Source organism: Notamacropus eugenii, chromosome 7 (genome assembly GCF_028372415.1).
Source record: "Notamacropus eugenii isolate mMacEug1 chromosome 7, mMacEug1.pri_v2, whole genome shotgun sequence".
Taxonomy (NCBI): Eukaryota; Metazoa; Chordata; class Mammalia; order Diprotodontia; family Macropodidae; genus Notamacropus; species Notamacropus eugenii.
The window spans coordinates 169,300,052-169,326,895 of NC_092878.1; the positions used below are offsets into that span (position 1 = coordinate 169,300,052).

General features: G+C 44.0%; 3 non-coding genes across 3 annotated transcripts; 2 read left to right on the forward strand and 1 right to left on the reverse strand.

Moving 5' to 3' along the window:
* Positions 1–18,687: 18,687 nt before the first annotated feature.
* Positions 18,688–18,760, reverse strand: TRNAR-UCG (transfer RNA arginine (anticodon UCG)). Its single transcript has one exon. It is a non-coding gene; the product is annotated as a tRNA-Arg (tRNA).
* A 376-nt stretch (positions 18,761–19,136) lies between these two features.
* On the forward strand, positions 19,137–19,208 carry TRNAM-CAU (transfer RNA methionine (anticodon CAU)). The gene has a single exon. It is a non-coding gene; the product is annotated as a tRNA-Met (tRNA).
* A 5,962-nt stretch (positions 19,209–25,170) lies between these two features.
* On the forward strand, positions 25,171–25,243 carry TRNAK-UUU (transfer RNA lysine (anticodon UUU)). The gene has a single exon. It is a non-coding gene; the product is annotated as a tRNA-Lys (tRNA).
* The last annotated feature ends 1,601 nt before the right edge of the window (positions 25,244–26,844 follow it).

Sequence of the window (26,844 nt, forward strand, 5' to 3'; positions counted from 1 at the left end):
ACAGAGGTTAAGTGCCTTGCCCAGGGCCACACAGCTAGAAAGCATCTGAGGACAGATTTACTCTCAGATCTTCCTGATCCAGGTGCAATGTTCTCTCCACTGTGCCTCTTAGCTGTTTGTCTTTGATTTTCTGAGGGTTCCTACACCATTCTTTTCTGTTCTTCCTAGGAGGTCTTTCCCTTCTAGCTTCTAATGTCTTGGACTCTGATTAAGGCTCAGGATTATTTCTCATGCAAGGAACCAGGACATCATTGACAGAGACCCTGTCTCTGAATCAGGAAGTCTTCTGTTTAAGCCCTGCCTTGGGCAGGCACAAGCGATGTAATTCTTGACAAGTCCCTCAATCTCTGAATGCTCCAGGTATGTCTTGAAGAATACATACTGGAGAGTGGGCACAAGTTGGCCCTGATGGGGACACCTTCTTTATTGGGACTCACTAAGGACAACAAAATTCTGGTGCAAGTGTGCATGTGCATGCATATATGTGCATGCCTACATGTGCATGTGTATGTGTGTGTATGTGTGCAGGTGTATCTGTATATATGATGGGGGGAGTGGTATTCCATTATGAAGGACCAACCTTGACTTAGCCCTAGCTCAACGGTGCTCATGAATCTTCCTGTCCCATCTCATAGAAATTTTTTTGGGGTCTGTGTATCTGAAGAGATAAAGTGGGTCCAAAGAGCCTCAGACCTCAATTGTCCAGGACAGAGAATCAGTGTGAAAATGAGAAAAGAAGGCAGTAGGGCTGACTCAGGGACCTGTCTCCTGACAAAAGTGCACTAGCCAGCTTGAGTTGGACAGTCTGGGCTATGGTTCGGTCTGTTGTGTTAGATTCTAGAAGATCCAAAGAGAAAGGTGTCTTGAGAACCATGCACACTTTTATTTTAGGGCACAAAGTTGAATTGCTAATGGAGGTTATCCATTAACATCATGTTTGGTTCAGAGACAGGCAGCCCCCTGGCATTGAACTGACTCTGATGGTTTCTCACCTGCCCAGGAATTGCCAATGAGAGTAATGATGGGGCCCTGAAACTAAAAAAGGCAGGATGAGCCGTAACTCAGGAAGAATTCTGGAAAACAAAGGAGAGAATGGAAGCAGAACTGATGGAAGATGGAAATTGAGTTAGTTACTGGAATATCAACTTGGTGGAATAAAGAATACCCCAAGAAAGGCAGGACACAGGATAAATGAATTGTTGAAGTGTTGCATGCAGGATATCTCTGTGACATCATTTGGCCTCTTTCCAGGGTCTAGAATGCACTAGGGCTTCGCCACTCCCTTGGTGAAGCCCCAGCTTTCTTCACAGTTCAGTCCAAAAGACATGTTCTACAGTAAACCTGTCTTGATCTCCTTGGTTACTAGTGTCTTCTGCCTAGAAAATATCTGTGTATGTTTTATGTTTAATTTTCTAGGCACATATTATTGTCTCCTCAAATGAATATGAGTTCATGAAGAAGGCACTGTTTGTCCTCATCTTTGTGTGTTGTCCCTAGGACAGCTCCTGGCTCATATTGCTTAGTAAATGCTTATTGAATGAAAAAAGGAAGGGATAAATGATCCTATGATTAGTCTTATTGAAGAAAGTGCCAGAAGGGTAGCCACCAACAGATCATCTTGTTTTCAGCAACAGTTGTTCATAAAATCCATTTTCTTAATGCACAGGCAGGCATAGAACACAAGCTGGGAGAACTTTGACTTGACTGAAAGGAGGAGGGTATGCCATCACACTGGACCCATAATCTCTGTGTGATTGTGTGGTAAAGCACAGGAGGGAATGGTGCTAGTGATTGGAGCCTCAACTCTGTAGAAATAATAACTTCTTGAAGGACTGACTTTTGGAAGGACTGAGGAAGCTGTTATTCCGAGGTTGGGACCATTTCCCTAAATGAATGAAAACTAATCCCCCTGAATTCCTACTTGACTTAGCTATGACTGCCCCTCCAACCCAGGATATCAGGGGCAACCCCTCAAATAGGCAGAGGAGCCTACTGTTCTGGGAGAAAGTTATTAGTGTTTATGGGGGGTGGACTTGATGGTTCTCTCCATCATAAAGGGCATCGAGCTATATGAGTCTGCTGGAAGCATTAAATGCCTTCTGTATCTTAGAAATTCCTTTTCAAATAATACAAACATGTTAGTTGAACTCAATAAGTATAAAATTCTTGACATATGCCAAGGAAAACTATGTTGAAAAAGATGAAAAGTAAAAGATGATAATAATGGCCTAACCCCTAACAGAATGGTGTATCTTTTAATCCCCAGTCCCTATTTCACTGCCTGGAAAAAAGTAGGTGATTAATAAAGACATGGTGATTTGAATTGAGTTGACAATACATAAGCTTCCAGTGACAGATTCTGCCTTTGCTTCTCTCCTGACACTTGTCATTTCTGAAAGACAATAATCTAGTTACAAATAACTGAGTGGCACCAAGACAGAGCTTCAGTATTGATTTATTCTCGTGTTTTCAGCATCTCATCCTTCATTACCAGACATTCTTCCTGTAAAGTATAGGGTCTGTCAGCTAACACTTGTCATATGCTGTGGTTGGAATGCCTGAAAGTGACAGATCGGTCATCAGAGCTCATCTCCAATCATAAACCAGATGCAGCTGTTTATCTGACAATGAGCTTTGAAGAACAGCCATTGATGGAATTAACATCATTTGTTTAGGTTTGGTGATTTTTTTGCCCCATTGTAGGAGCAAAATGAGGAACAAACAGAGCATTAGATTGGAGCATTAGATTAAACATTTTGGGAATTTTTTCATGATGAACATAACTGGTACCCCAAATGTGTTTAAGATGACTTGTGTGATACTGTCTATATTCAATAGCATTTGAACAACTTTGTGATCCAAAGGAAACTATGACAACTGGGCTTATTTGCATGAACTAAAAGTATTATGGTGCGAGGAAACACTCCACTAACGTTCTCAGTCAGTGTCTTGTTGAGTCATGGCCATAGTGTCTCAGTGGCTAAGTCAATGGAGTGCAAACACTAGCAGCCTATCCCAAGTTGGAAAGCTTTTGAGGATGAGTCCAACAGTGGATTGCTTATGTATCATTCAAGTACTAGGCAGACAAGTGCGTGAAGGCAGAGTATTGGAAGATTGAACAACAGGTACATGTTTTTGACTGTAATGTGAAGAGGTTTCAGATCTCTGCCATTGGAAAATATGCTCACACAGACAAAGTCCCAGCTTTTCTAATGATATTAACTGGAAATAAATTAACACACACATATACCCACACATATGCATATATTTATATGTGAATGTATGGATATCAACTGTAAATAAATGAACATATATGTATGTAACACATATAAACAAAATACATATATGGAGAGGTAAATCAATAATTTTACTAAATCTACGTTCTTCTCAGCTTTACAAAGAGCTAGATCTGGATAAATTTCAAGGAAGAAATTCCTCTTGTTAATTTTTGACATCTCCTTGTCTTTTACTTTTTTCTAAACTGATAAACATGCCAACTCAATGAGTCAAAATGAAAACATCCCTGAGTGAACTCTTTCAGACTTTAGACTTTCTCTTTGTGAGATTTATTCAAAGGCTATATAATGCAATGATGATATATATATATATATATAATGATATGATATACAAACCTCAGATTCTATGTTATGTGTTTCTTTGACCATTCTAGGTAAGTATAGTTCTTATTTGTGTATGTATGTCTAACCCATTCCAAAACAAGAATTCCCTCTACATTTCTGAAGAATGGGTATCTTGGACCTCTAACGAGGGAGTAGCCCATTTCATTTTTTGATAGCTCTAAATTGTTAGGACTTTTCCCCTTTATGTAGCACATGTGAATGTGACGTACTACCGCCAAATCTTATTTCTTTTTCCTACCTGCACCCACCCCAGGTTAAGGCAGTTCCCTAAAGGGATGGCCACTCTACTATAACTCAGTCTTTGGGTCCCAGGGGATAAACTATACATGTCATTCACAACTGCAGTTCCTGAAGCCCCATAGATGTGCTTTACACTTAAATGAATCAGCAATGATGGTATTATTAGCTCTTAAAGATGAAATATTTTCTAAACTAGTAGGGAATATAACATTAAGACAAAAGTTAGAATTAATTAAAATATAACATTTCACCCAAAAATCTGGGTAACACTCTCTTATCAATGCAAACATTATGGGAAAGGGTGGTTGAAGACTGGGTACAAACTTACAAAAACCCAGCACTGAGATATACGGATAGGCGAATTCATGCACCCGACAGGATTCCCTACTCTGGCCTCTCTCTAGTCCCTGGCCGGATGAAGCTGAACTCTGATTCTCTTCTGTCTCTGAAGCAGTGTTAAGCTCTTTTAACTAGTAGCAGCCTTGAGCCTAGGTTCAGCAGGTCTTCCCAGGTCTGCTCCTTTGACTGAGACACCTAGACAACATAAGAGTCTTTTAATGAAGAGCTCTTTCCTTAAGTTTGGGATGGGCGGAATCATTGGGATTGATTCTCTTGGGGCTTTGAAGGGTTCTCCCTTCTCCAACCACAGATGGCAGAAAAGGGCAGTAGGCAGCTTCTGAGGGAAGTCTCTCCTTTCTCAAGCTGCAGATGGTTCTAGAGAGTAAGGCAGCCTTCTCCAGTCAACTCTTCAAAGAGCATAGGATGCAGTTTTCCCTAATCACTTCTCAGCATCACAGCTTTCCTCCCCTCACATCAGCTTCCTGCTTCAATTGCAATTGCTATCTCTCTCACTTATCAGATATCAGCTTCTGTCAGATTTTCAGCTCTGTTGGATTCCGTGCACTCTATCCTCTCTTCTGGCTTCTGATGTCCCAGTTTCTATAAGCAACTTCTCTTATCAGCCTCACTGGCTGACTTCTAGCATCCCTTCTCAATCTGGCTTTTCCTGTGGCATCTTAAATCAGGACATCCTTGTGTTTAGTGATCCACCTCTATCTTAGCTTTAAAAATGCAAAATCCAACTTTCTGACAAATAGGCAATAGTCACATAGGTCCAAAACAGTTCTTTGATTCAAAGCGTCCCATCAATAAACTTCCGAATGCTAAAAACAGTAGTATGCAAGTCAGCTCCTGGAAAACAATATCACTGCAGTGATCTTTATAATCAGCCAGTTTGCAGCCTGCTAACTGACTCACTTTCCAAGGACCAAGCTGACCATATCCACCCTCAGAGTTCTAGGGTAACTGGAAGGCTTGATAGGTTCTCCTTTTCTACTTCAGTCAGTGTGAGCCCCCTCTAGCTGCCTCCCACATTGTTAGCACTCCTGAGGAACCACTTAGCTTTAATTAGCTTTGCAAAAGGATTATTTACGTTGAAGATCCAGCAAGAACAACTACTACAGACATTTTACCTTAGCTGTCAGGGATGCAACCTCCCCTAAACTACTTCTGTCTCTGGAGATGGGGGATCGGTATTAGACTCCTAACTCCTAATAGTTCCTTCATAGCATTGGTCCCATCAGAGTCATGTCTAGATATGGCATGACTGTCAGATGAGTCCTTTCTGTGGTCTGTGATTCCAAAAGTCACTCTTCAAGATCCACACATACCATCCAATTTGCTATTTTTCACATGTGACTCTCCATCTGACAGTTCTTTGTCTCTCCCCTATACCTGTAATGTTCCCTACCATTCCAGCTGGTTGTGCCTTCCCTTCTAAGTTATCAATATTTTGTGTATCTTATTTGCATTTACTTACATGCCATATTCCTTTTTAGGGTTTAAGCTTCTCAAGGACAGGAAATATCATCAAGTTTTTCTTTTATTTCTAACACTTAACACAGTGGCCAACATGTAATAGGAACTTTAAAAAACTTGTCGAACGAAAGCAAACTAAGTGGATTTATGAACGAAACTAAATGATACTTAAAGGATCCATATAAAATGGTTCTAAATGTATATAGACATGGACAATATATTAAACATATATGCAACAAATAACATAGTACCTAAGTCCATAAAGGCAAATTTAACTGCATTTAAAAAAAAGACATAAGTACTGCAAACCTATACAGTAGTGATAGAAGATTTTAATGTCCCTTTAACAGATGTGGACAAATCTAAAAGAAACATAAAAAAACTGAAATACAAGGTATCCCTTATGTCATACTGCAGCTAAATTTAAAGTTTAAAACTTCACTGAGAATTTGGGAATAGCCTGTATAGATCTGAATAGATTATTGGAAAACTTAGGAGCTAAAAGACATATGGTGTCTTCTGAATGGAAAAATTACAGAAAACACACATTTCCAAGAGTCATATGACACTTTTTAAAAAATAAACTCTGTCCTATGGCACATGAAAGTTATCAATTAAAAAAAGAACACTAAACAAATCTTTTATAGACCATAGTGCTCTAAAATGATAATTAATATAAAGAACTCAAATAAAATGTACAAACCTAAATGAACAATTAAATGACATCTAGAATAATAATTGTGTAAAAGAACAAATGATAGAGACTATTTTTCTTTTTTTAAATTTATTTTTAGTTTTCAACATTCATTTCCACAACATTTTGAGTTGCAAATTTTCTCCCCATGTCCCCCCTTCTCCCACTGCAGAACACCGTGCATTCTGACTGCCCCTTCCCCCAATCTGCCCTCCCTTCTGTCACACCTCTTCCTTCCTTTATCCCAATCTTCTCTCTTTTCTTGTAGGGCAAGATAGATTTCTATACCCCATTACCTGTATTTTTTATTTCCCAGTTGTATGCAAAAACAGTTCTCAACATTCATTCCTAAAACTTTGAGTTCCAACTTCTCTCCCTTCCTCCCTCCCCACACACCCCACTGAGAAAGCAAGCTATTCTATATAGGCTACATATGTGTAGTTTTGCAAAAGACTTCCATAATAGTCATGTTGGAAAGACTAATATATTTCTCTCCATCCTATCCTGCTCCCTATTTGTTCTATTCTCTCTTTTGACCTTGTCCCTCCCATGAAGTGTTTACTTCTAATTGCTCCCTGCTCCCATTTGCCCTCCCTTCTATCATCCTCCCCACACTCCACTTCTCCCCTTTCCCCCTTACTTTCCAGTAGTATAAGAGAGATTTTCATGCCAAATTGAGTGTGCATGTTATTCCCTCCTTAAGCCAAATGTGATGAGGGTAAGCTTCACTTTTCCCTCTCACTTCCCTCCTTTTCCCCTCCATTGAAAAAGCTTTTTCTTGCATCTTTTCTGAGGGATAATTTGCCCCATTTCATTTCTCCCTTTCTCCTCCCGATATATTCCTCTCTCACCCCTTAATTGTACTTTTTTAGATATCATTCCTTCCTATTCAACTCACCCTGTGCTCTCTGTCTAGATATACATGTATAATCCCTCCAGCTAAATATTGAGAAAAGTTTCAAGAGTTACAAATATTATCTTTCCATGTAGTAATGTAAACAGTTCAACTTTAGTAAGTCCCTTATGATTTCTCTTTTCTGTTTATCTTTTCATGCTTCTCTTGATTCTTGTATTTGAAATCAAATTTTCTATTCATCTCTGATCTTTTCATCAAGAATGCTTGAAAGTCCTCTATTTTATTGAAAGACCATTTTTTTCCCCTGAAGTATTATACTCGGTTTTGCTGGGTAGGTGATTCTTGGTTTTAATCCTAGTTCCTTTGACTTCTGGATATCATATTCCAAGCCCTTCAGTTCCTTAATGTAGAAGCTGCAAGATCTTATGTTATCCTGATTGTATTTTCACAATACTTGAATTGTTTCTTTCTGGCGGCTTGAAATATTTTCTCCTTCAACTGGAAATTCTGGAATTTGGCTGCAATATTCCTAGGAGTTTTTCTTTTTGGATCTCTTTCAGGAGGTGATTGGTGGATTCTTTCTATTTCTATTTTACCCTCTGGTTCTAGAATATCAGGGCAATTTTCCTTGATAATTTCATGAAAGATGATGTCTAGGTTCTTTTTTGATCATGGTTTTCAGGTAGTCCCATAATTTTTAAATAGTCTCTCCTGGATCTATTTTCCAGGTTAGTTGTTTTTCCAATAAAATTATTTCACATTGTCTTCTATTTTTTCATTCGTTTGGTTTTGTTTTGTAATATCTTGGTTTCTCACAAAGTCATTAGCTTTCATCTGCTCCATTCTAATTTTTAAACAACTATTTTCTTCAATGAGCTTTTGAACCTCCTTTTCCATTTGACTAATTCTGCTTTTTAAAGCATTCTTCTCCTCATTGGCTTTCTGGATCTCTTTTGCCATTTGAGTTAGTATATTTTTAAAGGTGTTATTATCTTCAACCTTTTGGGGGTCTTCTTTAGCAAGCTGTTAAGTCACTTTTCATGATTTTCTTGCATTGCTTTTATTTCTCTTCCCAATTTTTCCTCCACCTCTCTTACTTGATTTTCAAAATTCTTTTTGAGCTCCTCCATGGTCTGAGACCACTGCATATTTATTTTGAAGGTTTTGGATGCAGAAGCCTTGACTTTTAGGTCTTCCTCTGATGGTATGCATTGCTCTTCCTCATTTGAAAGGATGGAAGAAAATACCTGTTCACCAAGAAAGTAGCCTTCTGTAGTCTTCTGTTTTTCCTTATTTTGGGCCATTTTCTCAGCCAGTTACTTGATTTTTGAGTCCTTTGTCAAGTGGAAGGTATACTTTAGGGACCTGTAAGATTTCAGCAACTCTAAGGTGGCTCAATCAAGGGAGAGAAGTTTCCTCCTCTCTGTGCCTGCACTCTGGTCTGGGAGCAATCACAAGATTTTCTGCCCAGGATCTGCAAGTATAATTCCCTCTCAGGAGCCTCCCCTAGCTCCACCAGCTCCACCAACCACTGTTCCTCCTCCCCTCAGGACTGCCACTCAGGGCTGAGACTCAGATCAGCGGCTCAATTGCCCCAGGGTCTTTAAGTCCAGGGCTCCAAAAATGGACACTGCTGCTGCCTGGGCCAGGTATCAGACTGTGTTCCCTTCTCACTCAGTTGAAAAAGCTTTCTCACTTACCTTTGAAGCTGTTTTTGGTGTTTGTGGGGTGTTAAATCTCAGAACCGCAGCTGCTGCCCAGGATTCTGCCTGCTCCAGTTCTGTCCCTGGCCATGCACAGTGTGGCCAAGGCTGGGCTGTACTCCACTCTGTGCTCATTGCAATAGACCTTTCCTCTCAGCCTTCTAGGCTATCCTGGGCTGGAAATATCTTTCACTCTGTTGTTTTGTGACTTCTGCTGCTCTAGAATTTGTTTAGAGTCATTTAAACTGGTATTTTATGGGCTGTGGAGGCAGAGCTTCTACAGGTCCATCCTTGTACTCCACCATCTTGGCTCCACCCCTAATAGAAACTATTAATCACTAGATGAAAGAGTATAGTAATGAGAAACAGAGCACAATTTTTGGAATACAAAAAATAGGCCTCAGAGTAATTATTATTTCTTTGAAAACACAAATAAACAAAACAGAGAGATTATTAATAACCTTTGTATGTCATTAAAACTAGAAATACAATAAATAAGCCAACAAGAATAAACACCAAAAGAAAATTATGAAAATTAGAATAAAATAGGTGAAAGGAGAAAAAATAATTTTATAAGTGAGGAGCAAAAATAAAATCTGGTCCTTCTGAAGACTAGTCAAATTGATAGATCTTTTTCTAATGTGATAATCACAGAACAAGGGGGAAACAAAGTACCAAAATTAATTTAATGAGAAAATCACATGAAATAGAGGAAATGCCAAGGTACTTACTACATACAATAACATTCTAGCAAATAAGACAATTTTAAAAAAAAGTTTTATTCATGTTTTCTCTTTCTAACGTCACCAAGCCTATGTTTAGTATCCTCCTCCCTCCCTCTCCCAGAGAGGTTTTCCATATAATAAATAATTACAGAAGATAGAGGAACTACAATCAGCGCAGTGGAATGAGAGAATGAAAACGTTTGCATACACGCGCAATGTGTGACACTTGTGGGTCTCCCACTCCCACAAAGGAGCAGTTGAGGGGTACCTTTTCATGTCAATTCATTGGAGTCCTGCTCGATCTTTATAATTTTGTTACATTTACTTTTGATTTTTTTGGTACATGGTTGTCCTTTCCATTAACATTCTTGCAGTGATTGTGTACGTTGCTGTCATGACTGCTTGCCTTCTCACCAATTTTTATAGATCTTTCCATGCTTGTCTGTGTTTATCACACGCACATATCATTTCTTGTAGCACAGTGATATTCCATCACATTCATGAACCATGATCTATTTAGCCCTTCCCCAATCAATAGGTATCTACTTTGTTTCCAATTCTTTGCTATCACAAAAAGTGCTCCTCTAAGTATTTTGGTGTACGTGAGAGCTTCTTATCAATAGTTTCCTTGAGGTATAAGCCTGGTATTGAAGTCTGGTTTAGAGTACAGACATCTTGATCATTTTGTTTGCATAATTCCAAACAGTTGGTTTTATCACTTCACAGATTCACCAACAATGTACTTGTGTGCCTATCATTCCTCAATACCTTTAACACTGAATACCGACATTTTTGTTGTCTTTGCCAATCTGAAGAGTACAAAATGAAATCTAAGAATTGTTTTGATTGGTATTTATTTCTCTTCTTATTAGTGATTTGGAGCATTCTTTCATGTGGTTGTGAAGACTTTGAATTTTATTGAGAAATGTTTGCTCATATTCTGTGATTACTTATTTATTGGGAATGGCTATTAGTTACATATATGTATGCATACTTACACAAATACATATATACATACATACATGCACACAGACATACATATCTTGGATGGTATAGAGTAGACAGAAAGAAAAGATGGACAATGAAGAGAGTGACAGAAACTCTCCAGAAGGGGGAGCTGAAGTTGAAGGAGGGTGAGAATAACAAGGCGAAAGAGAGGAAAGGGAGAAGAAGAGGAAAGAAAGGATGGGGAAAGAGAGGAAGGGGGAAAAGAGGAAAGGAAAAGAAAGGAAGGGGGAAGAGAGGAAGGGGAAAGAAAGAAAGGGGAGAGGAAGGAGAAAGAGAGGAAAGGGAAAGAGAGGAAAGGGAAATTCACTTGATTGGCAAGAAAAAAATGGGGAAAGAGTTAAAGAACTAGATAAAAGTAAGAAGGATGAATAGTCCTTGGTCCTACCTGGAGGTAAAGGCTGGGGTCTGTGGACTCTTTGAGGCAATGTTGCTTATAGAGGAATGAAGCATATTTGGGCAACTCCATCCAGGTCAGTTCTACCCCAATATTGCTTCATTGTTCAGGGGATGATCTCCCCCCAAAAGAATATGCATTTCAAATCCCATCCCCTACCTTATTCTCCCCACTCCACCTTCCAGTTCCCCAGGCTCCATTTCCTAAATTTTTGTAAATCTTTGAGGTCTTAGGGATTATGTCCAGAGGACGGGGAGAGAGAAAGCAGAGCATCTGGGGACCCAAAAGAAGGCTGGGGCCTTTCTGGCTGCAGTCAGCCCTCTTTTTCCCAATCTTGAAAAGACCCTGGAAGTTCAAGGGTGAAGTAAAGAGTGGAAAGGACAGTCCTAGAGAAAAGGATTGAAAAGCCCAGGATGATTCCAATGCCATTAGGCCAGGCAGTCTCAGAGTTAGGCATCTCCATCTTGGCAAATGGAGAAAAAGGCATTTGGCTGGTCCTGAAAAACAAACAAACGAACAAACAAGTGAAGTCAATTCACCTCCCACTGGAGAAGCCTTTCCTGTGTGCTAGGCCCTGTGTTGGGAACTGACGTGGGGGTGGAGGTGTGAGACTGGGGAGACGAAGGGGGCTCTTCATGAGCTCACTCTGTTGGGCTCATAGCACAAATTCATGCATGAGGAAAGACAGTCTGGACAAAGTTACTTCAATTGGAAGGGAGCTCTGTCACCTTCAAGATTGAGTAACTGACTGTACCAGGGGACTCTTCAGTTGTGAGGAAGCAAATTGGAAACTCGGATGGAGTCACGCTGTGAAGAACTTTCACAGTCTAGCCAAGGGATTCACAGGAAGGAGGAAACAGGGAGCCAGGAAAGGTGTTTGAGTGAATCATTGGAGGAGTGCCCACTTATTCCCACTGCATCTCATCCCCTCAAATGATTGGGCCCCATCTAGGGGTGCCTTGGGAACAAGGCTAAGGAGGAAGAGATGACAGAGCTCCCTGGACCATGGGACAAGTTCCTGATGCAAGGCAGCAGGGAAAGAGCTGGGGATTTCTTTGGATCCTCCTGATAAAAGCCATTTCTTTCTGGTCTTGCCCTCTGTACCTTCCTGGGTCTCCTGTATAGACAGAGCTTTAGCAAGTGATGATGTCCATGCTGATCTGGAATGGGTTCTTAAGTTATTTCATGTAGAGAGGGGGCACAGTGGCAAGGTGAGGGCAATTTTGTAGCCATGAGTGATCCCTGGAAAGAGGAGCTAGAAGTGGCCCTGGAGTCAGTCACAGGGGCTATCTATCATCAAGAGTATCTTTGCAAGTTAATTGCTTAGATAACACATGAGGGGCCTGGAATCTGCCTTTAAACACTTACTTGGCAGAAATGCAGCAACCTATAGACTGAAGAGAGGCAGAGAGGGGCCCAGTGGGAAGAATTTGGATTGGGCCATTGAAGGATCAAGGCTAGAATTCTGCCTGATGCTGCTTCTTGTACTCTGGACACCAATGGGCTACTCATTTTCCCTCCCTGGACTTCCACATCTCATCTCTAAAGTGAGGTAGTGATTCCAGCTGGCCTCAGAGGGGCCTTTCACCCATAATCCATGATCCTTTGACCACCCACACCTGGATCTCATGTTTTACCAGCAACACTTGGCAGTGCCACTACCTAACCCTACAATTCTGAAGGGAAATGATGTTTTGTGGGTCAATTGGGACAGTTCAAGTCAACAAAAGTGTATTCAAGGCCTTCCCCCTCTCCTTTGTCTCTCTCTCTCTCTCTTTCTCTCCTCCCATCTCCCATGAGTCTGTCTTTCTGTCTCTTTCTCCAAACTCACAACAAATCCCCCACACTTCATTTTTAACAGCAGAAGCTTAGGCTCTTCCTCCACTGAGGATGTTGAAGTCCCTCTCTGTCGCCCAAGGAAAGTGACTGTGGTGTCCTCCATTCTGTCCTACCTTAGAGGAAGAGACATCCCAAAGCATCCCCAGAACTCACTATACATTTACCCTTGAGCCCTCCTCCTCAGGCCTGATTCTAGGACCTGATTCCATCCATCTCTGGCTTTCTTATAAGCATCTCCTTGGGGGGGGGGAGGGTGTTATAGAGCTGCATATAGACTTTCAGGTTTGCCACACCCTTTGCCCACATTGCAACTGGGTTTGCTCTCTCAGTTTTGTGGGAGAAGACACTGAGAGTCCAAGGTGGCCTGGCTCTGAGCCCTTAAGTGAGACCATGGCTAGCCAGGATTGAGAGAAGGGTCCATGTAAAAGCAGAAAATGTAGGCCTCCCAAAACTCCCTGGGTTTTACAATACAAAAGCCTTCTGGAGGCACTGTAGGTCTGCCCAGCTGGCCTAGGGGAATGAGGTTGCCACAGACAGAGAGGACTCAGGAGGAAGATGATTTAGGGGCTGAGGATGGCCTCTCACCTTGGAGGCTGAGGGCAGGACTCTGCTCCCAAAAAGGCACTTTAGGAAGAGAGACCCTCAGGCTGAAAGTGGGTCACTCCAACCCTAACCCAAGTGATTCAGACTCTAAAAAGGCAACCCAATGAGAACAATAGAGCATTCTCCTCCTTTCCCCCAGCTGTGAGCCAGGACCATACCTAGGGTCTCTGTAAGGGGCAATCAGGGGCTGGCTCCTAAGCTTCCAGAGGTTATCTGTAAATTTTCAGTGTGAGCTTTCACAACTCAGAAATCAAACATACAGATCAGGGCCTGATTTATGATTTTGTTGGTTTGCAGTCGTAAGGAAATGCTAAGGATTCAGCTCAAACATCTAAGTGTTACCATTTCTCAGCCTGCATGGTGAGGGCTTCCTCCCCCTACAGCTCTATCCCAGAGACAGCCCTTGGCTCCTGAGCCCTGGGGCACCTGGCCTGGCTCCCTTAGGAACACTTCCACTCCTTGCCCAGTCCTCTGGGTGTCTGACAGAAAATAAGCATCTGTTAAGCACCTCCATGTGTTGAGCACTGGATCTCCCTGTCAGCACTCCATCTTCAGACTGTCTCTGGCTGCCCCTTACGTCTGGAGAGCCCTGGCTTCATCACTGCCTTCTCTGGCTTTCTTCAAGTCCCAGCTAATGCTGCATCTTCTGAAGCTTTTTCTGACCCCACCCCCTTAATGCTAATACCTTCTCAATATTAAATGACTGATTTTTCTTGTAGCCTGACTGCCAGAGGCTTGTGTCACTGGGGCAGAGTGTGTGTGTGTGTGTGTGGTGTGGGGGGCCAGGTGGGCTCTGTAAGGAAGGAAGGGGCCATCTTGTGAAAGTGATAGGGAGTCATGGGGATTTATTGAATAGGGAGGACAGGAATGATGTGGGCTGAAGATGGCTGAATGGACGATGGAGTGGAGCGGGGGAGACCCATGGGCAGCTATTACAGTAACCCAGGCATGAGGTGAGGAGAGGAGCCTGGCTGCTCTAGAGATGTCACAAAAGTAGAAGCAACAAGATAGAGGCAGCTAGGTGGTGCAGCAGATGGAGGCTTAGGCCCGGAGGACCAGAGTTCAGATTCAGTCTTACACACTTGTTAGCTGTTTGACCCCGGGGCAAGTTACTTCACCTCAGTTTCCTCATCTGTAAAGTGGAGATAATAATACCACCTACTTACCAGAGTGGCTGTGAGGATTGAATGAAATACTTTTAAGTGCTTTACAGATCTTAAAATGCCACATAAATGCTCATTATTATTACAATGGATTGGATATGGGGGTGCAGGTAAAGAGAGTTAGGAGTTAATAACATCTAAGTAGAAAGCATGGGTGACTGGGAGGATGGTGGTCCCCTCAACAGCGAGAGGCAGATAGGAAGAGGGGAGTGTTTGGGGAGGGAGGAGAGTGTAAAATACTGAGGTTAGTGTTGGACAGTGTGGGGAGGGGGCTGTGAGGTGCAGGTGGGCCAGGGCAGAAGCCCAAGTCTGTGATGAAGGTCTCCCCCATACCTGCAGAGCTTGATTTGGATCTCTTCAGGCTTTAAGGAGGGAAGTGAGGCTACCAGGCTCTCTTTTTATCTCCCACCCGGCTGCTGTGTTCCTTTGGATTCCTTCATTAAGTGCCCATACAGCATAACTTGCCTCTCCCCTCCCTGTCTATTCCCCCTTTCCTTCTGTGTCTTGTCTTGCCCCAATACATTGTAGCTTCTAGAGGCCAGAGACCAGCTTTCTTCCTTGTATCTGTATTCCTAGCACCAGTTACATATAATTTTCATAAAGTTTTCATGACCTCCACATTCTTCACCACAGCATCTCTCTCCTCCTGCACATCCTTATGGTGCCCAGGACTTTCACCAAGGGCAATCTATCTCACCCTGAGGAATTCTAGGGCCAGGTCTCCAGCCTGAGGCTGATTCTTGCCTCCACCAAACAGCTGAGGTGGAGGTGGGGATTGTAGCATTGGTGGAGAACCATAGGTGAGTGAAGGGCTTTGAAGAAGGAGGTAGAGCAAAGGAGGAAGTCAAAGCCCTACTCATCTTGAGGGCTTAGGTCTAAAATCTTTAACTCCCCTTTCTTGGGCACTTGGGTCTGGGATCTTGAATCCCTTTCTCCCTGCCCCTCTTCTGGGATCTTGACTTCCCTTCTCTTCCATGGAGATTCTCTCTCTCCTGATCAACGTCCTCTAATAGAGTCATAGCTACAAAGTACCTGAGAGTATCTGACCAATGTCATCCATTCACTTTTCTGATTGTTCCATTGGATATGTGTAATGAACAAGGAGGGGTGCTTCACTGTTTATTGCTCTTTACTTTGTATGTTTAACACTAGTAAAAATATAGAATTAGGGTGAAATGCCTGGAATTAATGGTTTGCAAAATACAACCTCTGCTACTGTGATTTGAAGAAAGAGGAGGTTGCCCCTTGGTTAATAAAAGTATCCCAGTGGGTTTGAGCAGGAAACTCCTTCACGGTCTTTTGGCTTGAGGAGGTGACTGAGAGGCATTATACAGATATTAAAAAGAGATGTCAAAGGACTGGAAGATCCTGAGGTAATGGGAAGTAAGGCCAGGCCTTGGGAGACTACTCAAGGCAGTAAATACTCTGTGGCTTATTGATTTATTGGGTTGTGCAAAAGTGTCCTGGACATTGACAGCAGTGGAGTGCATCCACAGAAAGATTTACACAGTCCCTTGAGAGGAGGAAAAACCTATCAGGAGGGCAAAGGTCTTCAGGAGAAAGGGCAGTCTATCAAAGTGGAGACTGAAGGGTGAGAGTAAGTCAAACAGCAAAAACTTAGCTATGAAATGAAGAGTTGAAGGTGGTCTCCCAAGGCAGAAAGAAGTAGTCACTTGTGGAAGAGAATGAATGAGGGAGTTAAAAGGGTCCTAATGCCTGTGGGCAAAGGCAAAATCAGGCTTATCATTAAGCTGGAGATAGGAAAATTCTCTGAGCCAATGCAATGTTCTTCCTGAGAAAAAATGGGGTTGGGTCAACAAGGTGGCAGCATAGGGATGTGTGTGTGTGTGTGTGTGTGTGTGTGTGTGTGTGTGTGTGTGTTGGGGGGGTAGGAACTGGTGGCCAGTGGAGTTAGAGAAGATGAGAAGTTCAAGCAGATGGCTCAGAGGATCAGCTTTGTGCTTGCTCAGTGTTTGAAGGATGCCCAGTTTGAACTCAGAGGGTCCATTTGTTTGGGGAACTTATTTAGCATCACAGAGACATCAAGGCAAATATAATCTCTTTGATAAGAAGGAGTCTACTGACTTTGTTGGTCATGTGAACAAGGCCCATAAAAGGGAATCTCTACCAAGGAGAAAAATTTACCCCAAGAGAAGGGATGAGGTTGGATGGCGATGAGGTCCAACAGCTTAAAGGTACAATGGTTTCTTGTTTTAAAAATGCAGTGGCTATTTTGGAGAACAGCAAATAGGCTGGTCTGACTGATACCTAGAAGATAAGGTAGTGAATATGAGGAAATCAATCTAAAATTGAGGGTATCTATGAAGCTGCATTGTGAGCACCAGCTGTCATTGTTTCAGTAAGGTACTCAAACCTGCCTGGAGGGAGCAGGAAGTCCATGAAGACTCTTGAATGATACAAGAAAGGAGCTCACACCAGTTTCCATGGCAATCCATCCCATTTGGTTGAGCTCTTCTTAGGGATGGATACAAGGAGGAACAAGAAAGAAGAGAGTTCATGGCCCCAAATTCCCCAAGTATTGAGGGGGAAAGGCTACAGACATGTTGGGGTCCCATCTGACAAGAGGGATTTTTTTCTGGGTCCTCTATGCCCTTCTGGCCCTCCTGTTTGGATGCCTAGCTTTCGAAAATGTCACTCTTGATCTGAAATATTTCTTCTCATCTAAGCCTTTCATGGAAGCAGTGGTAAGGCTAGAGGAGGACTGGGTCTCTCCCAAGTCTTAAGCAGACAGACTTGGTCCTTAAAGGGTAAGAGATAAGAGTCAAAGTATGCCCACCCTTGGCAGCTTAAGAAGGCATCTGGGGAAGCAGAATGGAGTTCTCTTCTAGTCTAAATTTGAAAGCTGGCCATGCCTTCCTAGAAAGCAGGGGTGGGCATCAGAAAGAAGAGGAATTGCAAGAGGAAGAGATGTCCATGGGAGTAGGGAGGGGGGAAGAAGCTGAGTTTCTGCTTGGGAGGATCTGACTCCCAATCAAGTATCAGCTGCCGTGTGATTGTGAGGAAGTTGCCTTGCCTCTCTGGGTTCTGGGCTTCCTCTGCAGTGACAAGGTCCCTTCCATCTCTTAACTTATGATCCTTTGGCTGCCCACAATTGAGATTTTGCATTTTGCCAAAAACACTCAGAGGGGCCATCTAGAATTACACGCCTTAAATTAGTGTTTATTGAGTCACTGGGGGAAAGTTCAATTCTGCCCAAATGGATTCAGAGCATGCCATTGCTCCAAATCCCCAACAATCTCCCGCTACCACACTTTGACTGAGGCCCCTCAACTACTATGGCACTCCATCAATTCCTTAGCTGATCTCCGTTCTTTCTCAAAGGAAGAGGTGTGAGGGGCCATTCCTAAGGCTAATCTCTTACCCTGGATCTCGGCTCATGTTGATTCCTTCACAACCTCATTCAAACACTGGAGAGGAAACCCAAGTTATCAAAAGACAGGAAAAATTGCTCCAAGTCATTAATGATAAGAGAAATGCAAATGAGGTTCCACTACACACCCATCAGATTATCAAAGAGGACAATAAAAGGAAAATAAGATGTTCTAGAAGATGAAGGAAAGAAGGCGGTCCAAGGCACTGTTGGTGGAGCTGAGAATCGGTCCAGCCATTCTAGAAAACAACCACATTATAAGGAAAAATGTCTTCCCCAAATATGAGAATGGGAATTTTCATTCCCATTCCCTTTTCTAATATAAATATGCAAATGGACATTTTATTTCGTTTGTAAATTCGGAATAGAAATAAAAAGAGATGCCATGACCGAGGGGATGCACTTGCTGGAGTCCCGGTGGTGACATCTAAAGGTGAGAAGGACTTGGCAGCCACCTCTCTTCCGCCCCAAGGAAGGTCAACGTGAGAGTCGTCTCCCTAAGGGAAGGGATCCCACTTAGAGGCATCCTTTATAGATCTCGGGCCCCAGAGAGAGTCTCGAGGGCCGGGGACTGAGAAAAAAGGCCGGCTTTAGGGCAAACAGAAGCTCCCCAGACCACGAAGGGATTCGAACCCTCAATCTTCTGATCCGAAGTCAGACGCCTTATCCGTTAGGCCACGTGGTCCTAGCACTGACCCTTGCCAACCTAGTAAACAGAAGACAATCCATTTTAGGAGCCACTGAAAGTCACGGAGTTAACCTGATACAGCAGATACTTGGAGAGCATCTCCTTGACCGTGAATCAGAAACAAAACCAAGCAGCAGACTTTCCCCTCCCGAAACTTACGTTCTCCCGGACTGTGCCACGGGCACACACAGGGAAATCGGAAATCTGAGGACAGTGCACCCACGCCTCCAGGAACCGGGAAAGCCCAGCGGGTGCCAGAGCCTGGCTCACCTGCCCTTGGAAGGCAGAAGAGGGCCGAGTCACGGGGGGCCGGGCCTGCCGGAGCTGGGCAGGTCCGACTGATGGGGCTTCTTTGGAAAGTTGCGCTCGCCGCAGCAGAGTGGCGCAGCGGAAGCGTGCTGGGCCCATAACCCAGAGGTCGGTGGATCGAAACCACCCTCTGCTAGCCTTGGGTTTTTGGAACGCCTCCACCCTCTGCTAGCCTTGGGTTTTTGGAACGCCTGTCCCCAGATCTGCGGGAGTGCTCAGGGTGATTTGGCTCCGGGAAGAATTGCCGCGGGCTTGGATTATCTTTGGTTCGCCTTAAAGTCTAGAGTTCTTTGCTTTGCACACTTTCACGCTACCTTCGTTTCCCAAAGCTCCGGCTTTTATCAGAAGTAGTGAAAAGGACAGTCCCTGCCATTACCTTCGACTTACCGTACAGTTTTCGTTTAATCATTTTCAGTTGGGTCCGACTTGGCAAAGATACTGCAGTGGTGTGCCGTTTCCTTCACCAGCTCATTTTACACAGGAGGAACTGAGACGCACAGGGTTAAGTGACTTGGCCAAGGTCACATAGCTTGTAAGTGTCTGAGACTAGACTTGAACTCATGAAGATGTCTTCCTGGATGCAGACCCGGCGTTCTACCCTCTGCACCCAGATGTACTAAAGACATATGATACAATAGAATATAATGTGATGTGTGATGTAATATAACAATGTAATCAATAATTAATTAAAAATTAATCAATAATTTATCTCTAGTGCTTAACAAAATACCGAGCACATAGCAAACACTTAATGAATTCTTTTTTGTTTGACTTGACAAAGTCTGGTCCAAGTCATTTCCACAGGGAGCATTAATACCTTTGGGTACCATGAAAGGCCTCCTGTATCCCCCGGTACCTCAGCTTACAGAAGCAAGTGAAGATGACTGAATTCCAGCTTTGAAAGACAGCCTGGTCAAAAGCACCTAGGTGGGAGATGGAATTTCTATTTGATGAAACAGCAGATAACTCAGCATGAGTGACTCCCAGAGGGTAAGAAAGAATCCCCCATTATTGGAAAATTAATCTGGAGCTGGGGAGAGTGTCCAAGGCTGCAGGGACATCGAGGAGAAGGAAGACTGAGAAAAGGTCTAAGAGATTGATAGTGACTTTGGAGAGAGCAGTTTTGGAGGAATGACATGGTGGGAAGCCATATTGTAAAGGGTTAAGAAGAGAGTGAGAGGGAGAAAGTGGAGGCCCCTCTGGTAAATAGCCTCCATTATCAACGAGAAAATCCCTTGTGGCCCCTCTGATCTTTTTGTGCATGGGTGACTTGAGAGTTCCTTTGAATTCCAGGGTTTTGGTGTCTTGTTGGGTCACCTGGTTTAAGAGACAAGGTCGAGGAGGAAAGAAATAATCCAAGGGCAGGAGGCTGGAGTTTGACAGGAGAGGCAACAGCACTTAGGCTGCATAATCTCTGCCTTGATGGTACATCAAGAAAAAGTGCTCTGAGTTCAGGAAGGGCCAGAGAAAGGGAGAAAAGCCCAGTCCTGCTCTCCTTCTGCTTCCACTCTCTTGGCACTACAAATCCCTAAAAGCCACCCCCCTGTGGTTTCACTTGTACCCTACTTTGTCTCTCTGTCTCTGACTGTCTGTCTGTCTCTTCAGCCAGTCTTTAAAGAAACTAAGAATGCTGAGAGACAGAAGTGAATCAGCCCAGACAAAGATAGGACAGCTGGAGATGGAATACCCATTTTTGGGAGCAGATAATAGCCTAGTTTGACCGGCAAAGAGAAGACAAGAGTGAGGTTTTTTCTACTCCAATCCATCTTCCACTTATCTGCTAAAGTGATTTTCCAAAAGTGACCATATCACTCCACTACTCAGTCAACTGCAATGGCTCCCTATTACCTCTAAGATGACATATAAATCCTCTGGCTTTTAAAGCCTTTCCTAACTGCTCCACCCTCTTTCTAGTTTTCTTATACTTTACTCGCTTCCATCCACTCTGGGATTCAGTAACAACAGCTTCTGGTACAAAACACTCCATGACCAAAACAATCTCCCACATACGACAGCAGCAACATAGTGGTCCAATGAGAGGCTGGTGGATCCATACCCCAGAAGTTTGAGGATTGAAACTACCCTCTGCTAGTCTCAAACTTTCAGAGCCTTGTTGGCCAGTGACCCAACTAGGTTAGAGACAGAGGCAAGAGGTAGAATGAGAAGCACAGAGGGGATAGAACTTGGAATTGGGGGTTTGGAAGACCTAGGAGTCCCCCACAGGTCTGGGCTACTCTTCTGTGTTACCTTGGACAAGTCACTAGATGCCACTTGAACTCATTTGAGTCTCAGGGGTTCATTTCTAAATTGATGGGCTTGAATCATATAGGTTACCTCTACCTCTGAACTTAGGCTCCTTGGACTGTCCCCATCTGGGACTTCATCTTTTATCAGAAACACTCAAGATGTTACTCAGAAGGCCTAGAAGCCTTTTTATTTTTCTGTTACAGGAGACAGAGAGAGGGAGAGGGGAGAGGGAGAGACAAAGAGATAGTGACAGAGAAACAGAGACAGAGAGATAAAGACAGAAAGAGAGAGAGAAACAGACAGACAGAAAGAGGGGCAGGAGGGAGACAGAGAGAGGAACGGAGAGAGGGAGGAGAGAGAGAGAGAGAGAGAGAGAGAGAGAGAGAGAGAGAGAGAGAGAAAGAGAGAGAGAGAGAGAGAGAGAGAGAGAGAGTGAGAGAGACAGAGAGATAGAGACGCAGACAGAGACAGAGAGAGAGACAGAGAGACAGAGAGAGACAGAGACAGAGAGACAAGGAATCATCTCATCCCTCCAGGAAAGGGGTTTTATGTCACTGACCCCTACTCTGCTCTGTAGTCAGTCCCATGAAACCTATGTGCCTTTGCTCAGAAACATATTTTTAGGTGAATAAAGTAGAATACACAAGTTCACAAAGGAAAACAAAGGTTGGTGGAAAATAAAAGGTTATCATTTTGTCCCTATCCAGGGTGATAAAGCCTTTGAAATCTTCCCCCAGATTCATCCGTGGATCCCAGGTCAAAGCCTCCACTCTAGGCAATAAATTCAAGTCAACCAGTGTTATTTAGGGCTGGCTTTCTCTCTAAACTATCCCCTTCCCATGAGCCCCCAGAAGGGCCCATCTGCTCCTCTGAGAACAGAGGTTCAGGAAGTCGATCTCCACCCCCTCCCCACCTTCCACTTTCCCATCCCTTCCCCTTCTGCTCTTTTCTGTCTCCTCCTCTTCTGCTGAGAGGAGAAAGAATCTGGAAGGACATCTTAGGCCAATTCCTGACCCAAGATGCCCCTCCTCTTGGCTCTTTCAGGATCTTATTCCAGCCATTGTAGGCCCCTTTGTCAACATCTCCTGGCCAACATGCCCCTCCCTACCAGTGTCTAATGATGATGATAGATATGTAATTAGTAAGAGAGCTACACAGTTACATATAAACATTTAAAATGACCACACCCTTTAGATAAAGCAAAGTTTGGATTTCTCCTCCCCATCTTACAAGTGAGGGCTTATAGGAGACCAGCACTGCCATCAGACTGGGAGGATGGATCCCAAATGGCAGGACCAGGTCTCCTCTCCTGGTTCATTTCAGAGTGTCCAGGGGTGTAGAGGAAGGTTGGTCATTAATTAGTACCAGGTTGACAGAAGAGAATGAGAATAAAATAGCACCAGAGAGGCGGGCATTCAGGGAGTCTGCCAAGGCCAAGAAGGGCTGTACGAGTGGATATGTGGTTTTCTGGGGAGAGAGTGCCAGGGTAGTTCTAAGTCCTGAAGAATACAGAGTGTATTTGTTGGGGGGAAGAGTACAAGATCTTGGAGTGACCTGGGAAGGACACGGGAGAATCCCAAAATGGGAATGGAACTGGTGGGATTACCCTGCATAGGCAGAATCTTCTCTTAGTGGAGAATCATGGAGTACCACCCACAAAGGGGTGTGAACCTTTGATCTTATGATCCAAAGTCAGACACCTTATCTGTTAGGATACATGGTCCCAGCAAGAGCATCTTCTAACTTTGCCTATGGCAGGTACTTTAAAAAAAGTTTCTGAGTTTAGCCAACTCAATTTTTTGAGACACATGGCTCCAGGATGCCCAGCCCTGTGCTGGAAACTCAGGAGACTGAGGGGAAAAGGAGAAAAATGAACAAAACAAAATGATCAGCACCCTACCTTCAGGAACCTTCCACTCCACTGGGGCTATGGGAAAACACACTTAGACAGATGAAAAATCTACAAAAAATCAGTTCCTTAGGTGATCAAGAAAGACCACCTGAAGCAGGGGGGTAACTTGTGGCCTCAAGGCCACATGTGGCCCTCTAGGTCCTTGACTACAGCCTTTTGACTGAGTCCAAGTTTTACAGAACAAATCTTTTGATCAAGGGGATTTGTTCTGCGAAGTATGGATTCAATCCAAAAGCCGCTCTAGATGGCCACATGTGACCTTGAGGCTACAGGCTCTTCACCCCCAACCTGGGACCTCAGCTGAGCTTCCAAAACAATGAAAAATGCTGAGAGGCTCCAGAGAAGGCAAATGGATTGTGGATGTGGAAGGTGGTAGCAGCAAAGATGAGAGGTAGAGATGGAGTGAATGCTCTTTGTGGGACCTGCAAACAGGCTGAATGGAATGGTTAGTGAAGACTTCTTGGTGCTTAACAAAAGGCTTTTAGTAGATGGTCAGGCCCAAGTTTCGGTTTCCCAGAAATCATGTGACTTTTGGGAATACGAAACTTAAACTACCCCCCTTGGGCTGCCACATCAGCATTCACATCAACATAATGTCTGTTGGTTATTCCACTGCTACCTAGTCCCCTATTCACAGGGTAGACTGTCGTGTTCAGATCGTGAGCCTGCCTCCCAGCCAATGGGAGTAAAAGGCCAGCAGAGGGGTGGGATCTGTGTTAGGGCTGTATAATCTCTATTTTTGCCTTCTGTAATTGTCTCACTCTCCTGATTACTTATCAGAGAGGAGATGCCACGTCTCACGAGAGTGTAACAAAATCTTGCTGCTTTGCTTCTACTTTGAGATGTCCCTGATTTCTATTTGAGTCGGTGGTCTCTGACCCACACAAGGCCAATGGGACTAGCACCAAGAAGAGGGCAAGAGAAGGAGGGTGGCTTCCTTTCTGAAGTGACCATCTTGGGAGCTATCTGGTGAAGCTTGTGGACTCCTCAGGACTGCATTTTTAAATGCACAATACAAATACACAGGGTGACAAACAATGATATTGAAATACGCTTATAAAAATTCTGAAGAAAAACAAGTTCATGGGGTTGTTTCAGAACCTCAGGATTGAAGGGAAATGAGTTTGGAATTCTGGGCTGGCTTTCAGTGGGGAGAGGCTGGCAGAAATGTCTGGAGTGAAGTAGGGGGAGGTGTCATGCTTTAGGGAAAATGCTTGTAAAATGAAGAAAAGGGGTCACATGGAGAATGAGCACAGTTCAGTGATGATTTATTCTGAGTTTGCTCTCACTTCAATATCCCGACCATCCCTCCGTTTTCCCTCCTCAGACAGCAGAGGCTCAGCCCCCCCTCCCTAAGGCTCCTATGACCCAACAAGCAATGCAGCCCACAGTCTCCAGCTTCCATGAGGCCATTAGGACCATGATTCTAAGGGGGTTCAGAAGTGAGACTCAAGGAAGGAAGAGCCAGGAGAACTCCCTGATGTCCTCTGTTCACATCCATCCAACCCACTAAGGCCTTCCCCAGGCTCTTAGGCACAGAGAAGCTGCCTGGTGGCCTGGGCAGATACCAGGCTTGGATTAGTCACACTCAGGCCCTGTTCTCTTGGAACTCACCCTCTGGCAGTGAGGGAGGAGCCAGACATGGTCAGTCACTTACCTGCCATGTCTGATCATCTGAGATGAATGGAAGGAACACTGGACTTGAGGGAACAGAACTCTGGTCAAGGCCTGGTTCTGACTCTGGCCAAGTCCCTTATTCCTTTTGATCTTAATATTCTCATTTTTGGAATGGACTGAAAAGGTCAAGAGCAGGTAGCAATCTCTGGAGTCAGATTTGTCTTTGGGGATGGCCATGTGAGCCAGGAAAGCCAAGAGCTTCCAAAAATAGTCTTGGAGGCCTCTGGTTGTCAGATAAGTAGTAAAATATCATTTTCATGTGGCTTGAATAGCTCAGTTGGTAGAGCATCAGACTTTTAATCTGAGGGTCCAGGGTTCAAGTCCCTGTTCAAGCAAACTTCATTTTTCCTTATGGGGATCACAGGAGATCTGGGGACTGAGGAGTCTGCTTTGAAACAAGCTATTCCTCTGGGGCCCATCTCACCCTTGGCAATGGGAGGCCATGCTGAGAAAGAGAGAGGAGAGAAACAGAGACACAAGGACAGAGAAAGCCCACAACATCCAGCTGACTGTATATTCCCCCAACAACCCAATGACTGTCTCTTCAGGAACGTGGTAGCAGAGGGGCTCTGAGGAGTGTTCCTAGTACACTATGGAGTCCCAGAGGAGGATAATCAAAGGCTCATATACTAGAGCTGCAGCAGATTCCATCATTTTAGAGCTGAGGTCTGGAGAGGACCAGTGACTTGCCCAAGGTCACCCATCTGGGATCTAATGTGGTCCCAGGGCCTTTCAGTGCCCCATCCATTTTCCTGTTTCTTGTGGACCACTCTATGGCCTCTGGCAATGCCCTTTCTCCAGTGTTTCTCTGGGTATTTCTGCCAATCTGGCTCTTTATGCAATGCAAGTTAAATATAGTCTGCCAACAAGGGCCCAAAGAGGACTCCTAGCACCCCAAAGTGTCAGGCAGTTGGGATATGGGGTTTCCTATGTGGGAGAATGAGCAGAGAGGCCAGTGTTTCTGGATTATAGAGTACAAGGGGAGACTCATGTGTCAGGAGGCTGGGAAGATGGGAGGGAGTCAAATTGTGAAGGACTTTGAAAGCCCCAGACAACTTTCTACTCAATCCCACCAGTGATTGGGAGCCACTGGAGTTGATTTGAACAGAAGAGAGACATGGGCACATATGGGCTTTAGGCTCATTTTGGCAGTTGACTGAAAGATGGACTGGAAATCCTTGAGTCCTACTGACTGCTCCCCAAATGCAGATTCTATCTCCTCCCTCAGCCCTTTGCACCCCCACAGCTAGAATGGCCACCTTGCCCCATCATCATTCTTAACTGCCTTGGAAGACTGACTGAGGTCCTGAGTATCACCAATGGCCTTCTCTCTGCTCTCTTTTCCTCTAGAGTCCCATGAGAGCAGAGGATGGAGGGCACAAACTGTTGTATTTCCCTTTCTGTCCTTCCCTTTGGGCTCCCACCTCAGGGCCAAGCACCTAGGAGACACTTTGGTAGTTGTTCAAGAACTGGCCTGATTCCTCCCCCCTCAATACTGGCCAAAATGGCTTGTCCCTTATTTTGTAAATTAAATGAAGAAGCACCAAGGCCCCTGTCATCTAATGGACAGAGTGTTTGCCTTTGGATGTGAAATTCCTTCTGTTTTTTTTCCTCTAAATCTGTTCTTTCTCTCTTTCCTTGAGCCTTGAGCTCCTAAAGACAAGTCAAGGTTGGGTTTGTTTGTTTGTTAAGGGAGCAGGAAGGAGAAGGCTGACTCCCACAGGGAAGCACCACCCACTCACTCTGCCCTGCCCCATTCTCTGAGCAGAATTCCTGTGATGTAGAAACATGCCTACTAACCTTAAGGGGGAGGTGCCATGCCTTCTTTTTCTTGTGGAGATTATTTCTACAGTGAAATGACCTTTGGAGACAAGAGCTGAGGTGGCTGGGACAGACGTCCAAACAGACCTTAGTACTCCGTAACTAACCTAATACT